The sequence below is a fragment of the Martes martes genome (assembly GCF_963455335.1).
Source record: "Martes martes genome assembly, chromosome: X".
NCBI classification, from domain to species: domain Eukaryota; kingdom Metazoa; phylum Chordata; class Mammalia; order Carnivora; family Mustelidae; genus Martes; species Martes martes.
In genome coordinates this window covers 6,280,020-6,294,173 of record NC_137897.1, presented here as the reverse complement: position 1 = coordinate 6,294,173, position 14,154 = coordinate 6,280,020, and the positions used below count along the sequence as shown (strand labels likewise).

Genomic DNA, 14,154 nt, shown 5'->3' with positions numbered 1-14,154 from the left:
CAACTAAAGCCAGGAACCACTGAAACACGTAAGACTGCCACTGTGTTACCGGTCTGCCCGCTAACGAACACGGACTTTCTATTTATTCCAACGCTCGATGTCCAAGCCTCGCGGAGGTGGAGGCCTGGCTCACTAGCCTCGTCTTGGCCCCACCGGACCCCATGAGCAAGCCACGTCCGCATGCACGAGCAGGGGTGCATCCCCGAGGACCACGCCGGCCCTGTGAGTCTGAAACAGGGCTTCTCCACCACGGCGCTGTAAATGCTGAGGTCCAAACCACACTGTCGGTCACCATCCCCGGCACTGCAGGCTGCTGAGCAGCACCCCGGCTCTCCGCTCCCTAGATGCCACGGGCACGGTCCTCGAGTCGGGACAATCACAAAGGCCTCCAGACAGTGCTAGAGGTCCGGGGAGGGGGAGGGGCGGCACATGCAGAATCACCCACGCAGAGAAGCCCTATTCTAAAGGGTCAGGTCCGACAGTGGTTTCCAGGTCTCCAGCTATGTAATCTTTAATGAATTAAAATTAAACGAAACCTATAATTGACCTCCTCCGGCCCACGAGGCTCATTTCAAGTGATAAAGAGACCCTTGGGGCTCGTGGCTCCCCCACCGGCAACACAGATATGAGCAGCTCCCTCTCCACACAGAAGTTCTGCTGGAGGTGACTCCAGGTTATCCAAGGTCTTCCCTGGGCTAACACCCCGCATGCCTCTTGAAGACCTCAGCGGAAGAGTAACTACTGGTGGGCACGTTCAAACGGACACCAGAACATCTGAGATTCTACACTCAGGAAAATAGGAAAAACTCCCTTTTCTTTTAGTGTCATGCTATTCAAAGAGTTTAAAACAACAACAACAACAACCTGGAATTTCTACAAACTGACCACTTGACCTTAAACTTATAATTTTACTTAGCAGTTAACGTCGGTTTTTTTTTTTTAGTCTAATGAACACAGGATGTTAAGTCCATTTACAGTGTACACCTACTCAAGCAAGAAGACATTTACTCTAAATCTACATGTATAAATGAAAAAACTATGAGCCTGGAAGGCACTAAGATTGGCCTAAACTTTCAAATTTGGGTAAAAGGAAAATGGCTGACAGCCACTTCAGTTACTGATCCTAGCAAGATCTGTGGAGATCTGCGGAGCCGGCTAGACAGCCAGCCTCATCTATCACGGTGCCACGGCACCTCACCAGGGACTCCTGGTGTCTGCCCAAATACGGAGACACAGACCAGCCTGACTCCCAGAGAGCGCACGCTCATGCGTGAATATCTGAGCAGTTACTAACCGACGGGCTTGGCGGGTGAGGGGGGGGGGAGGAGGCGACAAAAAGATGCAAATGCATTTAAAAGTACACTTACCTCACTGAGAACCTATGGTAATAAAAAATAAAAGCAATAAATCACTGGTTTTTTAAGGTTTGTTTATTTTAGAAAGAGAGAGAGCAAGGGAGAGGGACAGAGGGAGGAGGAATCCTAAGTAGACTCCATGCTGAGTGCAGAGCCCAATGCAGGACTCGATCTCACAACCCTGAGATCATGACCTGAGCAGAAACCAAGGGTTGGCACTTAACTGACTGGGCCACCCCGGTACCCCAGTAAATATAACTTTTAAAATGTACATTTGAGGGGACGCCTGGCTGGCTCAGTCGTTAGGCGTCTGCCTTTGGCTCGGGTCATGATCCCAGGGTCCTGGGACTGAGCCCCATGTCAGGCTCCCTGCTCAGCAGGAAGCCTGCTTCTCCCTCTCCCTCTGTGCTCTCTCTCTCTCAAATAAATAAATAAGCCTTTAAAAAAAAAGTACATTTGCATCCTAAAAACATTCCTATATTATCCTGATAGGCAACAGCTCATTGGGTCCTCTAGAGCTTCATTTGCAGGTATCCCCATCAACACTGGTACCAGCTTGTTCACGGTAGCATCATTCATGTGGTCAAAGAGCAGAAACCACCCAAGTCTCCGTCAGCTGAGGACTGGGGAGACAGCAGGGGATCATTCCATACGACGGAGTGGCATCATCTGGCTGAAAAGGAACACAGCTTTGACACGTGCTACAACATGGTTGGGCCTCAAAGACACGATGCAGAGAGAGGAGCAAGTCATGAAAGGCTACATATTCTCTGCTTCCATTTAATGAAATGTCCCAAACTGGGAAATCCACAGGGACAGTAAGCAGACTAGTAGCCGCCAGGGGCCGGGGAGGAATACCGGGGAGTTGCTGTTAAGGAGTGCGGCATTTCTTTTTGGTGTATTGAAATTAAGATCGTGGGGACGGCTGTAAAACTCTGTGAATATACCAAACGCCATGCAATCAGATACTCTGAACGAATGAACGAATGGGATGGTAGGTGAATTATGTCTCCACGAAGCTGTTCAAAACACACCTTTGGTGAAAGCTGCTCTCACTCAGCCAACACGGGCTGTGAATGATGGACACGCTCAGAACACACAAGTCCTTCTCCAGGACGGTTCACACAGCCAAGCATGGGGCATTTCCACTGCGATGAAGTGAAGCGAGGGTCACGGCGGTCTGGGGGTACTCACCTACTTGACTGTAGCAACACAGGGGTAACCTTTTCAAAACTGCTTTTGTGGGGTGCCTGGGTGGCTGAGTTAGTTAAGCGACTGTCTTCAGCTAAGGTCGTTCCTGGAGTCCTGGGATCGAGTCCTGCATCCCGCTCCCTGCCCAGCAGGGAGTCTGCTTCTCCTTCTGATCCTCCTTCTCATGCTCTCTCTCTCTCATATAAATAAATAAAATCTTAAAAAAAAAAAAAAAACCTGCTTTTGCACTCTCTAGACAGGACACTTTTTCTTGCTGGAGACTCCAAGACAGATGGGGCAACGAGATGCTGCCTGCTCACCTGAGCCCCTTCCTCCATAATCCTACATGAAGTGTGTCCTAGCCAAGGTGCTGGGAGGCAAGTCACCGACCAGACCTCCTCGTGTCTAAGCATCTGGCACATTCTGTGGTATACTCCGGCCATCAGCTCTGGTCCTACAGAATGATGTCACTGCCATTCCCCAAATCCCCACATGGCCCAGTGCACCCCACTATGACTTGCACACGCTTTCGTCCTCTTGATGAAGTCCTACTGAAGGTTTACTAAGACACCCGGGAAGGTCCCCTCAGTGCTGGAGCTGGACCTCTCTGCACTGGTCCCTGCCCGACACAGGGTGCGGTGTGCTCTCCCCAGCCTCTGGAGACGAAAGACCCAGGAACTTGTTTTGGCCCCTGGCACGCCCACAGCTCCCGGAATGCTGGCAGCTCTGCCCGCCGCTCGGGAGGCCTGTGTGGAGGACACGACTCGGTGCTCCTTCTTGGCCCGGAGGAAGCCCAGAGCGCGACAGGACAGCAGTAAGCCCAAACCCGAGAAGACGCGGCAGCAGACATCTCTCCCCGACAAGGCGATGGATTCTGTGCCCATCAGGTCACACCAGCCCTTGCGAGCCACAGTCCAGAATTTCTTTATTCACAGGTTAACGACTCAGCACAGCTGCAGAGTTTAGAGGTTTCCAGAGCCATAAATCCATCTGCTCCCTGCTTATCTGAATTTCATATAAGATGAATATCCTACCCTGCATCCTCTGACAAAGACAAACAGCTACGGAGCACGAAATGACAATATTCTTGGAGGCAAACACTGGGAAAAGGACTCCGCGGCAAACGTGCCATCTGCAACTGAAACTTGGGGGCTTAGGGGAATCCATACTTTGTAAACCCAATCGCATGTGGTCACACAGAAAAATGTCTTTAAAGCAGACAGAGAAGATAGTAAAGGCCAAATACGGTGCCTACGACGGGGAGGTTTTTTTAATGAAATAATGAACGCACCCAATAATGTAATTAATTTTAAAAAGAAACCATAAATTAAAATTTAAAATCGTACTTAAAATTAATCAGCAATATATAATAGAGATTCAATGCAGTCCACTGTCTAAGCCGGAAAAATCCTCCTGCTGGGAGGACCTGCCCTACAAAGGAAGCTTTTCTTCGGATTTACAAAATGACAAGTGGGTGAGAGTGTCTTATTTCATTAGTTTGAAGTAAAAAAGCAGACGTCATTTTGAGGAACTGAAAATGCCACGAGAGCACTTTGTGGAGGAAGGTAAACTGCTCCGCGGGCTCTGGCTCCTGCAACGGGCTTTTAACGGCTTCGGCGAGCTCCGCACCGCTCTCCCACCGTCCTCCCCGTGGGCCACCGAAAAGCCCATCTCAGCTGCCGCGGCCCTCTCGACGCCCCGCTCCACCCCTAGCCCCCAGCGCTCTGAAAGCACTCATTCTCTGCACAAATGATTGCATAAAGCCTCATCAGTTCTGTCCTACTTCGCCCCAAAACGTCCAAGATCGCATTCTGACTGCTGCGTGTGACTACTCAGACGCTCAGGGCGGCTCCCAGGCCACGCCCGTAAGGAGAGAGCCCGGGGATGAACTGGTTGAGTACTGGGATAGGTCACCGGCCCGGACAAAGTCAGCGCCCAGTGCTAAGCCCTGCGCAGCGACAGACACTGCATCGCAGTATAACTAAACATCTTTTCATGTAAAGATCTCGGCATGCTGACTGCAAAAATGCCTCCACAGAGCATAGACGCAGAGCCCAAGTGAGGTCCCAGGAGGTGGGAAGAAGAAAGCCCGTTCAAGGACAGGTGCAGGACGGTCCAGTCAGAGAGAGGAAGGAGGCAGGAAGGAGATCCCACTGCAAGAGTGCATGGTGGGAAGTGGCAGGGCAGGGGTGCCTTTCTGGAAGCTTCTGCGACTGCTTTCAATACTTCCACTGCTCCTGCTTTGGAAGCTAAGCAGGAGGAACAAACGTATAAAGCTCATCTCAGCAGAGTACAGTTGATTCCTGAACAATTCAGGGCCTAGGGACCCCCACCCCCCACACAGCTGAAAACCTGCGTCAAACTTCCGGCTGCCCCAAAATGACCGGAAGCCTTACAGACAACATGAATCGTCAGTTCACGCATGTGTAGCATGTGACCTGTATTACATACTGTGTTCTCACGATCAAGTCGGCTGGACAAAAGAAAACGCCATGAAGAGAATCATATAGAAAGGCGCCTGCGTGGCTCAGTGGGCGAAGCGTGGGACTCTTGATTTCAGCTCAGGTCCTGCCCCCAGGGTGGTGAGGTGGAGCCCTGCACTGGGCTCCGCGCTCAGTAGAACGCCTGCCGGAGCCGGTTTCCTCCCCCTCCACCTGCTCACGCTGGCCTGTGCACGCTCTCTCACTCTCTGAAATAAACACATCTCTTTAAAAAGAGAGAGAGAGAGAGGAAGAAAATCATACGAAGAGAAAATAAATTTACAGAACTGCACTATATTTACCCAAAAACCCCTGCATCTCTGTGGACCTATACGGTCCAAACGCGTCAATCGAGGGCCACCTGTAGTTCCAAAGACAGCAGAAGGCTGTGTTAAGAGCACTTGAGGGCGCGCCGCAGGAACGGGTCTGGCAGTTTCTGTGTGGACACAGCACAATTTCACCACGAGAATCCACAGTCCTTGGCTAGCTCTCTCTAAACAGCAGTGACGAGCCAGTCACAGGGGATCCCACTTTAAATTACTTCTTTGTAAACCACTCAACCATCCACCAATGGACGAAAAGATAAACCAAACGTGGTCTCTACACAGAACGGAGCATTACTCCGAGCCAAAAAGGAAGGGCATTCTGACCCATGCTACCACATGGATGAACTTGGGACATACGACGCTGACTGAAATAAACCAGACGCAAAAAGACAAATACGGGGGCACCTGGGTGGCTCAGTTGGTTGAGCGACTGCCTAGCTCAGGTCATGGTCCTAGAATCCCAGGATCGAGTCCCCCATCGGGTTGCCTGCTCAGCGGGGACCCTGCTTCTCCCTCTCCCACTCCCCTCTCATGCTCTGTCTCTATTACTCTCTCTCTCTCTCAAGTAAATGAATAAAATCTTAAAAAAAAAAAAAAGACGAATATTGTATGATGCCACCCATAGAGATACCTAGAACAGGCAAATCCAGAAACAGAAAGTGGAACGGTGGGTGCCAGGGGCTGGAGGACGGGAATCCATGTTTAATGGGGCAGAGTTTCCACTTGGGAAGATGACAAAAAGTTGCACAAAAATGTGAACGTAATGACACTAAGGTGAAACTCTAAAGCGGTTAAGGTAGTATATTACAGGATACGTATATTTCATCACAATAAAAAACTATTTTTTAATACAAAGGAAAACATAAATTAGGAATAGAAATCCAGGCCTAGAGCCTTATTCTTTTCCAAATTTATAGTCACACTGAGCGTTGGAGTCACCGTAGGAGGCCCAATGCATGTAACTTGCCACCGCGGTGCTTCAGACCCATGCCAGGGCCGACAGTCAGTACTAGGACAGGAACAGAGGGCTGGAGTATACACACGCAAAGTTGTGAGCCATGTCTCAAACCAGCCGACCTCAACACGACTGACACTTGGGCCAGGAGACTCTCGGGTGTGGGAGGGCGTGAGGGAGGCCGTCCGGGGCCCTGGAGGGTGCCTGTCAGCCTCCCGCCTCCACCCCTAGATGTCAGTATCCCGTCCACACACACCCCCCAGGGCTTGAAAAACAGGGCTCCAGACTTTGCCACGTATCCCCTGGGGGAAAAAACACCCCCGCTGACCACCATGTCCTGAACTGAGAGACACCTGAGAACCACCCCTGTTCACAAAGCAAACACTGGGGAAAACATACTGATTTATTACAAGAGACAGTACTGAAAAACTTCAGAAAGCAAAGAATTGTTTCATCATTTTGAGGCCCCTTCCTGGCTGTGTCACTACCAGAACCTAAAGCCAATTTCAAGAGTTTATCCTCGAGTTTAATTCATCAAGAACTTAATTAATGTCCGTGTGAGTCAAACTGCAACGTGAAGAAAGTCACTTGACTCTCAGTCCGTCAGGTGGGAAGAGGGCACACTCCTCCCGGCTTGCCTGGGCTCCGGAGAAAAGCAATACCAGCTTCCCACAAGGAGGCCACTCTCCTGATAACCTGGAGGCCACGTCCGCGCGGCCCCATGTGCATGTCCGGGCCTTTGCGGAAGTGGGTGAAGACAAACGGCGTTTGAAAGAAAAGAACAGCGAGTGCATGCGAGCGGCACGCTGACAGGGAGGGCACGAAGCTGGGTCGTGTTCTCGAACAGCACTCGTCAAGGACCTTTCATCAGCGGAGACCACAAAAAGCAATTGTGCTCTCGGATTATCCACACGGAACTGACGCCTTTAAATGAAGAAGCGAAGGTTCCAAGGTCACCTGTGAGGCTTTATTGCTTTTGATAAGACAGTAAGACCAGCTCAGCAACACCCCACTCCACCCCCACCGGGCACTCTGAGCCTGCTGGAAGACCCCTCTGGGGCGCCACCTTTACTATGTTAGAATGAAACCCCCTCAACGGGGCTGGTCTGCAACACGACGCACCGCCCAGCTGAGACCTACCAGAGTCCCTGTCTTGTCCCTATGAAAATGCACAGTCCTTTTTTTTTAAAAAAGATTTTATTTTATTTATTTGACAGAGAGAGACACAGCGAGAGAGGGAACACAAGCAGGGGTAGTGGGAGAGGGAGAAGCAGGCTCCCCACTGGGCAGGCAGCATGATGTAGGGCTCTATCCCAGGACCCTGGGATCATGACCTGAGCCGAAGGCAGACGTTTCACTGACTGAGCCACCCAGGAGCCCCACAGTGCCCAGTCCTAATCAACTCTAACACGAACCAACCCTCCAGGCTCCACTGCACCACTGCTCTGAGCCGTGGCTCCCTCTAATACACAAGCACCCAGGTCTTTCGTGCCCTTCGTGGACTGTACGAATAAACAGGAACTGGTGAGAAGTGGTCGCCCATCCTGTGACTAAGACCGCAAGAAGGACAGCAGTGGGAGATGAATGAGAAAGCAGACGTCAAATGTTTAGAATAAGACACACACACAAACACCCCCCCCCCTCCACGCTGGGCAAACAGCATACAGCCCAAAAGAAAACACTGAGGATCTCAGTGTTCTGACTCACTTGCAGGCTGCGGGGTGGGGAGGGGAGAACAGAAGTAGGCGAAGCGGAAACACACAGACTCTACACGACAATCCGCAGTGTCGAGTCTTATGCCAAAGGACTGCAAAGTAGGGATTAACTTCCCACTGTACAGAGGAGAAAACTGAGGCTCAAAGGCGCTAACCAGTTTCTAGAGGTCCCACAGGGCGTGGCTGATGAAAACAAGAGGGGAGACCAGAGCTGGCGGACTCGAGGTCGGCCGCACGTGCCTCTCCTTCCTCTGATCTCCCAGGAACAGCGACAGCCACGCGGAGGCAAAGGGTACCGCACCTCTTAGCATTTCGATTCACTCACCCGCCCCCCCTCCCACCGCCCCACCGCCGTGGAAACGAGCAGGCCCCCCTGAAGGCAGCTCCTGGAGACAGCGCGGCTGCGTGGCTAGTCCTAGAGAGCGCAGCCTGGTGGTTCTCCGCAGCAATGGGCAGAGCCCGCGGGCCTGACCCCCACAGCATGCCGGCTACTGACAGCCCCGGGGCTTCCTGCTGGCCCCTCTGCTGAAGGAACTAGAAGCTGCCTCTCTGAGCCGCTGCTTCCCCATACACAGCGGTCCCCCGATGGGACAGCAGCTCGCTGCTGGCGAGGATCTGCTCCTCGCGTAGCCGTTGTGCCTGCCCGCGAAGGCAATCGTCCCTAGAGGCACAGCTCAGTGCCCAGCTCCCTCTGGGTGGCCAGGGGGTCTCACTCTCCAGTCAACAGGGTTCTGAAGGCAGGGAGGCCCAGCCCCACGGCCATCCCTTCTGAATACAGTGGCTCGAGAGGGGCTTCGGCCAGCTGGAGGCCACTGCAACCACCCGCTCCCCCACGGGACCCTGGGAGCCCCACGGCCTCGCTGTGCCATCGTTTCTTTGTCTGGTCCACGGACCCCAACACGGGCACCGATCTCACAGGGCTGTCCGAGGAACAAACTGGTGACTTCAAACGCATCTGGTCCACCCCAAAACCTGTGCACAGATGTTCACAGCAGCGCTATCTGTAACAGCCCCAGCGGGAAAGACCACGAGCGCCCCGGGACGAGTGGCTGGATCGATGAGCTCTGGGACACCCACATGGCGGTACAGCTTGGTGGGGGCGGACACTCACCACCTGGACGGACCTCGAGGGCTTCAGGCCGAGGGAATCAAGGCAGTCTCCGAACGATTCCATTCACGTGACACTGTCGAGATGACGGAACTCCAGAGACGGAGACCCGGGGTGGCCAGGCCTCGGAGAGGGTGACCTAAAGCAACGTCATGAGGAGCTCCGCTGGTCACGTAACAGCATGCGTCAGATTAGGGCGCTGGCTGCATGAACGTGTATGTGACACCCCTGTACACAAGCGTGTAAGCACGCACACACAGACACACACAGTGCAAGTGAACGCTGGTGAGATGCACAGGTCTGCATCTGGTCCACGGGGCCAGCGTCCATCTACCCCTGTGAGAGCACAGGGTCTCGGATGGTGATCCCCATTACAGGAAGGTGGGGGGGGGGCCTGTTCTGGACCTCCCAGCTCTGTGTCTGCCACTTCCTGCGAGTCTAACATCAATTTGGAACAGCAGCGTTCAAAGTGACTGTGCGACTGATGAACACATGCACAAAATGGGCCCCTACTCACACAATGGGACAGTATTTGGCAAGAAAAGGGAATGACACGCAGGTACGTCCTGCTACAGGGAAGAGACCATGACAACATTACGCTGAGAGACAGGAGCCAGCCCCAAAGAACATAGAGCGAACGACACCAAAGTTTCCACAGAACGCCCAGGAACGGGAAAACCCGCAGACACGGGAAGTAGACTGGTGCTTGTCACCGACGGGGAAGGCTCTAGTATGACGACGGTCCACGGGTGGCTCTGGTGGAAGGACTCACATCGCGGGGGTGGGGGCACAGTCCGCGAACCCAGCCAAGAGCACCCCAGCACGCATCCCCTCTGTGAACTGTCTCAGGGAAGGTGTGAGCAAATGCCACCAACATCTGGCACACACGTGTTTTAGGACCATCTTGTCACAACTGCTGTTCTTTCTGCCCCGTGCGGGCTGGTTCTGAGAGCCCCTCCGGTGCCCTTTCAGTCTACAGGCTGTCCCTCTGATACTGACGGGCTCGCAGTCCCCGGGGCCGTCCAGGTGGATGAGACATGGCAGCCCTCGCACTAAGAGTCAAAGTCTCCTTCGAACACGGCGTAGGCACCGTCCGGTCACAGCGCTCGCCCTTCCCGCGCGCTCTCTGCTCCCTCATCACCAGTCACCCACCCCCAATCCCCCGGCTGCTTTATCAACTTTCCCTATTAAACAAAAAGGAGTGGGGCACCGGGAGGGCTCAGTCAGTGAAGCGGCTGCCTTGGGCTCAGGTCACGATCCAGGGTTCCTAGATCGAGCCCCGCATCAGGCTCCCTGGCTCCACGTGGCATCTGCTTCTCCCTCGGCCTGCGGCTGCCCTCCTCATGTTCGCTAGCTCTCCGTCAGATAAATTAAAAAAAAAAAAAAGCTTTGCTGTTCCCGGCTCCTCTCCTTTGCCCACAACGTCCATCCCCCCCCAGAACGTACTTCTACTTCCTCCGCCACCCGCACACCCATCAGGAGTCTCGCCTCTAGGAGGAACGTCCAGCCTCCTCAGCGCTTGGCCACGTGCTGTTCAGAGCCTTGCCCAGAACTCAGGGGAGTCCGGGTGGCCCAGCTGCATTAAGTGTCCGCCCGCTTCAGCTCAGGTCACCATCCCGGAATCCCAGGATCCAGCCCCCCCAAGCCCCACTCGGGCCCCCTGCTCTGCAGGAGGTCTGCTTCTCCCTCTGCCTCAGTCCTTCCCCTGCTCCTACACGCACATCTCTTTTGGGTAATATATAAAACCTTTACAGAAATAAAATAAATAAAACTTTTGAAAAGAGCGCTGCTCAGAATTCCCTCGGCACGGACCGTCTACACCATGCATGGGACACCCATTCTCACCACAGCTGTCCGCCGCGTCCCCCACCTCATGGGTACATAAGGCCTCGCCTCCCAAAACAAGACACATTTCCCACATCTCTGTATACGCCCCAATGCTCCAGAGGTAACAGACTGAACGAACGGTCATCCCAGAGACTGAAAATCTTTCATACCAAGTGCTCTGAAAAGGACGTCCTTGATTTGAGAGGGTGCCTGGCCTCTTTGCAGACCCGGCGCGACGCAGCAGCCACGAGAGAGCTCCAGGGCCCCGAAGGCCTGTTCTCGGGGACTCTGGACTGTTTCTGCTCCTTAAGGACAGCCCAGGAGGGGCTGAGAACGAGGGAAAACACACCTGTAGGGGCCGCCGTCACAGGCCGTGCCGACGAGGTGGTTCTGAAAGACCCTGGCTGGTCCACAAGCGGCTACGTGGTGCCTGTCAGTCCGCACACACGCACTGAGAAGAACGTGCGCGCGGCAGACCAAGAGTCAGAAGCCCTTGCTGGTCACAAGTCACCTTCTAAAGACAGAGAAGGGCCTCAGACGCATCTGGGAAACGAGCAGAAAGGGTACTTCTCTGCAAAGCGCGCAGATCGTACCGGCCATCTCCATTTCTCTTTCCTTAAGTCTCGGACTTCCAGAAGCTCAACAGAAAGCAGCATGTCAGGCAGACACACGGCATTTTCTGGCTAGCAAAATTACCTGTTACGAGAAATCTTGAGAAATCACCATTTCCAGGACTTAGAGCCAATACAGTAACATTTCATTTTTAAGCACAGAAAATACGAAGAAGTTGACAAGGTATTTATTACATAACAAGAAATCCATTTTACAATTTCACTTACTCAGAGCCAAGTGTAGGCAAATCGTTCTTCCTTCGAGGGTTTATTTCAAGGCCTGCTTTCTGTCTTCAGTCACCTGTTAATGAAAAATAACCAAGTAAGGCAAAAGCATCCATGAAAACATCTTGAAGTACACCGTCGACCATCCCACAGGCCAGAAGATATGTGAATCAGGGCACGACAAAACCGGAAGAAGCACTATGTCAGCCGTCACACAACCACCACCACGGACACCTCAGCTTCACGCCCCAGCGAAGGCACACTTTTCTGGTCGGTTTTATCATCACGCAGGCAATTATGATCCAATTACTAGGGAATGTCGAGAACTGAAAAATCCACTCCACTCTTACCAGACACATTTTCTCCTACCCCTCCTAAAAAATGCTATTTGAAAACACAGGTATTTCTACATTCAACCCAACTCAGCAAGTTTCCACTGACAACGGCTCATTCAATCTTGTAGAAAATGCAAACGATGCTTGTTGCGGTTCCGGTATTAGGGACACACGGTGCCTGGCCTTGTGGAATGTTCCCAGCTCGGCGGGGAGAAGCAGGGGAACCTGCTGATGGAAAAGCAGGGACTATAAACTAGAAAGCAAACGCAAAGCGAGGTCACGTTGGATGACAGAACTACTGCAACTCCAGCTGGTGGGAGAAGAGACAGTGACCAGGGCAAGGAGTTTACTCACCTTGGGGCCTGGGGCAGCATTCTTTGAGGAGGGAGCAAGAATGGGGGTGAGAGGCCACAATGCAGACAAAGCAAGTGCAAAGGTCCTGTGGTGAGACTCACCTTGGCAAGAAGGAGGGAGGAGGGCTAGTGGGCTGGGCACCGGAGGTCAGTAATAGCTGTCCCGGGTCAAAGAGGACCTCACAGCCCACAGAAAGGAGTTTGATCCTACACAGGCCCCACTACACCTTATTCCTCACCCAGCACCAGGGTTAATGAGAAAAGAAAATGTGATCATCCTGCTATTTTAAAAAACCCTTCAGGGACTCCCGGCATGCTTAGAACAAAATCCAGAGAAGCTCTTGCTCAATGGAGAACCACCAGTGACTCACACGGTGCTGGCATGAAACGCAGTATACAGGGTTCTAAGACATTCTGACCTAGAGGACTTACGGGGTGGGGGCGGGGGGCTGCAGGGGGAAGCATGTGTGATGGGGAGGGGAGAGGAGAACCCAGCATGACTTCTAGCTTCAGGGCTTGAGCCAACAACAGTTTGGAAGGTGGCGCCATTTCCTGAGATGTAGGCGGACTGAAGAGAAGAAACACAAGACTTTTTCGCGTGTTCACTCTGAAACACCCTTCCTAGCTATCGGTGGACTCCTGACGAGGTCGCGAAGGACCCCAGTCTGAGCCATCAGGAGAGGGCACGGCTGCAGAGTTAAGTCTGGAAGTCATCCCGTAACCAGGATATTCAAAAGCTCCACACGTGAACGGGAATGCCCAAAGCCAGGTTTCTCACCCCGGGGAACAGTTGTCCCCGTAATCAGATAACTCCACTGCAGGGGGGCTGCGCTGCGCACTGAGTGGCAGCCGTGGGCTCCCCCCACTAGATGCTGGTAGCAACCCACACATCCGTTCCCCTCGTTGTGATCACCCAAACTGACTCCAGATGTTACCAGCCGTCCCCTGGGGGTCACAAACACCCTGCAGAGAACCCCTTGTCTAAAGACGGGCTAGCTGAGGATGGAACGCTGAAGGGAGGCGATGTCGATGAGACACGGGCGTGCAGAGAGGTAGGAGGAAATCCAGGGGGTTGTGGGATCCTTGGCATTTAGGGACAGACATCTCTCAAAAATCATGGAACGACGAGCAAATAACAGCCATTGATACAGATGACGAGGACAGCAGATGACAGGATGACAAGAAACCACACTGTCTTCTCTGCCCATGCTCACTACAGGGAAGAAATCTAGAGAGGCTTCACAGCGGCGGCAGCATTCCCGTTGGCCCATGAGGTCAGGCGACAAGGCAGAAAAGGGGAGCTGCAGCTTGAGGGGTTCCAGAGGCAACAAAGGCAGGCAAGAGGGCACTGAGGTTTCTAAAAACATCAGGTGACGTTCTCAGGGTGGTCAGGAGAGGGGACGGGTGCAGCACAGTGCCAGGACACTGGGCAGGGGACAGCACAAGTGCCCCATCCAGTGCCCCATCCGGCAGAGGAAAGAGGAGGCCACCCAGGCAAGCTGGCCCTGCAGACAGCCCAGTCCCAGCAGGGGTGACTCCAAAACACCAGACAACCCACAGAGTTCCTCCAGAGCAGGAGCCCGGGACCCCCTAGCTGAGCCAGCTGCGATCTTTCTCTTTTTCTCTAAGCTTACACGGGCTCATGCCCCTGGCACACGATGCTCGGAGTCTCG

General features: G+C 53.2%; 1 protein-coding gene across 3 annotated transcripts in view; it reads right to left on the bottom strand.

Annotated features, from left to right (window-relative positions):
* The window catches only part of TBL1X (transducin beta like 1 X-linked), a 214,678-nt gene that overhangs the window by 118,259 nt on the left and 82,265 nt on the right, over positions 1-14,154 (bottom strand). For all 3 annotated transcript variants that reach the window (XM_080794806.1, XM_080794805.1, XM_080794807.1), the window contains one exon: positions 11,797-11,869. The gene's annotated coding sequence lies outside the window, so the exon portion shown is untranslated. The remainder of the gene's footprint in view (positions 1-11,796; positions 11,870-14,154) is intronic.